Raw genomic sequence first — 3988 nt, forward strand, 5'->3', positions numbered from 1 at the left:
TCCGTTTTCGTCATATCTTATCGAATCGACTAAAAAACCCAGATCGTCACATTGGCCGCACTTCTGTCTGAAACGGTTAGATTTATCGTTTGCAGAGCTATGCCGCGTGCTGCGATATGCGGATACACTAAAAGCTCCATAGTAGATCACAGATGAAGCTTCTAAGTTGATGTAATAGCCAGTAAGATGTAGTACAAATCAAGTTTTAGGTATCGATTATAAACTTTTTACCATTCTTCGGTGCCTTGGAAATGATCTAGGAACTTAAGATTTTGCATGAAAGGAGGACTAGCAGTCGCGTTGCACGGGAGAATGTGAAAAGTGTTCATATGTAGTATAAACCTGAGGAATCTGTCCGTTTTCGTCATTTGTTATCGAAACGACTTAAGCCAGATCGTCACAATGACCGCTCTTCATTCTGAAACAGTTTTACTTATCGTCTGCAAAGCTATTTCGCGTGCTGCGGTATGCGAAGACACTAAAAGCACCAAAGTAGAACACAGATGAAGCTTCTAAGTTGATGTAATATCCAGAAAGAAGTAGCACAATTCCAGTTTTAGGTATCGATTATTGACTTTTTAGTTGGCTTTGGTGCCTTGGACATGAGCTAGGACCGAAAGATTCTGCTTGAAAGGAGGACTAGCAGCCGAGTTGCATGGGAGAATGTGAAAAGCGTTCATATGTAGTAAAAACCTGAGAAATCTGTCCGTTTTCGTCATTTGTTATCGAATCGACTTAAAGCCAGATAGCCACATTGGCCGCTCTACTGTCTGAAACGGTTACATTTATCGTCTGCAAAGCTATGTCGCGTATTGCGGTATGCCGAGACACTAAAAGCACCATAGTAGAACACAGATGAAGCATCTAAGATGATGCAATAGCCAATAAGAAGTAGTACAATTCAAGTTTTAATTATCGATTATTGACTTTTTACCCTTCATTGGTGCCTTGGACATGTGCTAGGAACTTAAGATTTTGCATGAAAGGAGGACTAGCAGCCGCGTTGCACGGGAGATTGTGAAAAGTGTGCATGTGTAGTAAAAACCTGAGAAATCCGTCCGTCTTCTTCACTTGTTATCGAATCGGCTTAAAGCCAGATCGTCACATTGGCCGCCCTTCTCTCTGAAACGGTTGTACTTATCGTCTGCAAAGCTATGTCGCGTGTTGCGGTATGCGAAGACACTAAAAACACCAAAGTAGAACACAGATGAATCTTCTTAGTTGATGCAATAGCCAGTAAGAAGTAGTACTATTCAAGTATTGGGTATCGATTATTGACTTTTTAGCTGGCTTTGGTGCCTTGGACATGACCTAGGACCTTAAGATTCTGCATGAAAGGAGGACTAGCAGCCGAGTTGCATGGGAGAATGTGAAAAGTGTTCATATGTAGTAAAAACCTGAGAAATCTGTCCGTTTTCGTCATTTGTTATCGAATCGACTTAAAGATAGATAGCCACATTGGCCGCTCTTCTGTCTGAAACGGTTACATTTATCGTCTGCAAAGCTATGTCGCGTGCTGCGGTATGTGGAGACACTACAAGCACTATAGTAGAACACAGATGACGCTTCTAGGATGTTGTAATATCCAGTAAGAAGTAGTACAATTCAAGTTTTAGGTATCGAATATCGCCTTTTTAGCTGGCTTTGGTGCATTGGACACGAGCTAGGACTTAAAGATTCTGCATGAAAGGAGGACTAGCAGCCGAGTTGCACGGGAGAATGTGAAAAGTGTTCATGTTTAGTAAAAACCTGAGAACTCCGTCCGTTTTCGTCATTTGTTATCGAAAAGACTTAAAGCCAGATCGTCACATTGGCCGCTCTACTGTCTGAAACGATTACATTTATCGTCTGCAAAGCTATGTCGCGTGCTGCGGTATGCCGAGACACTAAAAGCACCATAGTAGAAAACAGATGAAGCTTCTAAGTTGATGTAATAGCCAGTAAGAAGTAGTACAATTCAAGTTTTAAGTATCGATTATTGGCTTTGTACCCTTCTTTGGTGCCTTGGACATGAGCTAGGAACTTAAGATTTTGCATGAAAGGAGGACTAGCCGCCGCGTTGCACGGGAGATTGTGAAAAGTGTTCATATGTAGTAAAAACCTAAGAAATCCGTCCGTTTCGTCATTTGTTATCGAAATGACTTAAAGCCAGATTGTCACATTGGCCGCTCTTCTGTCTGAAACGGTTACATTTATCGTCTGCAAAGCTATGTCGCGTGCTGCGGTATGCGGAGACACTAAAAGAACCATAGTAGAACACAGATGAAGCTCGTGAGTCGATGTAATAGCCAGTGAGAGGTAGTACAATTCAAGTTTTAGATATGGATTATTGACTTTTTATCCTTGTATGGTGCCTTGGACATGAGCTAGGAACTTAACATTTTGCATGAAAGGAATACTAGCGGCTGCGTTGCACAGGCGAATGTGAAAAGTGTTCATATGTAGTAAAAACCTGAGAAATCCGTCCGTGTTCGTCATTTGTTATCGAATCGACTTAAAGCCAGATCGTCACATTGGCCGCTCTTCTCTCTGAAACGGTTGTACTTATCGTCTGCAAAGCTATGTCGCGTGCTGCGGTGTGCGGGGACACTAAAAGCACCATAGTAGAACACAGATGAATCTTCTTAGTTGATGCAATAGCCAGTAAGAAGTAGTACTATTCAAGTATTGGGTATCGATTATTGACTTTTTAGCTGGCTTTGGTGCCTTGGATATGAGCTAGGACATTAAGATTCTGCATGAAAGGAGGATTAGCAGCCGCGTTGCACGGGAGAATGTGAAAAGTGTTCATATGTACTAAAAACTTGAGAAATCCATCCGTTTTCGTCATTTGTTTTCGAATCGACTTAAAGCCAGATCGTCACATTGGCCGCTCTTCTGTCTGAAACGATTATATTTATCGTCAGCAAAGCTATGTCGCGTGCTGCGGTATGCGGAGACACTAAAAGCACCATAGTAGAACACAGATGACGCTTCTAAGTTAATGTAATAGCCAGTAAGAAGTAGTACAATTTAAGTTTTAGGTATCGATTATTGACTTTTTACCCTTCTTTGCTGCCTTGGACATGAGCTAGGAACTTCAGATTTTGCATGAAAGGAGTACTAGCAGCCGCGTTGCACGAGAGATTGTGAAAAGTGTTCATATGTAGTAAAAACCTGAGAAATCCGTCCGTTTTCGTCATTTGTTATCGAATCGGCTTAAAGCCAGATCTACACATTGGCCGCCCTTCTCTCTGAAACGGTTGTACTTATCGTCTGCAAACCTATGTCGCGTGTTGCGGTATGCGCAGACACTGACCGCACCATAGCAGAACTCAGATGAAGCTTCTAAGTTGATGTAATAGCCAGTAAGAAGTAGTTCAAATCAAGTTTTAGGTATCGATTATAAACTTTTTACCCTTCTTCGGTGCCTTGGAAATGAGCTAGGAACTTAAGATTTTGCATGAAAGGAGTACTAGCAGTCGCGTTGCACGGGAGAATGTGAAAAGTGTTCATATGTAGTAAAAACCTAAGAAATTCGTCCGTTTCGTCATTTGTTATCGAATCGCCTTAAAGCCAGATCGTCACATTGGCCGCTCTTCTGTCTGAAACGATTACATTTATCGTCTGCAAAGCTATGTCGCGTGCTGCGGTATGCCGAGACACTAAAAGCACCATAGTAGAAAACAGATGAAGCTTCTAAGATGATGCAATAGCCAATAAGAAGTAGTACAATTCAAGTTTTAATTATCGATTATTGACTTTTTACCCTTCTTTGGTGCCTTGGACATGAGCTAGGAACTTAAGATTTTGCATGAAAGGAGGACTAACAGCCGCGTTGCACGGGAGATTGTGAAAAGTGTTCATATGTAGTAATAACCTGAGAAATCCGTCCGTTTTCGTCATTTGTTATCCAATCGGCTTCAAGCCAGATTGTCACATTGGCCGCCCTTCTCTCTGAAACGGTTGTACTTATCGTCTGCAAAGCTATGTTGCGTGTTGCGGTATG

The sequence above is a fragment of the Schistocerca gregaria genome, unplaced genomic scaffold, assembly GCF_023897955.1.
Source record: "Schistocerca gregaria isolate iqSchGreg1 unplaced genomic scaffold, iqSchGreg1.2 ptg000898l, whole genome shotgun sequence".
Taxonomy (NCBI): domain Eukaryota; kingdom Metazoa; phylum Arthropoda; class Insecta; order Orthoptera; family Acrididae; genus Schistocerca; species Schistocerca gregaria.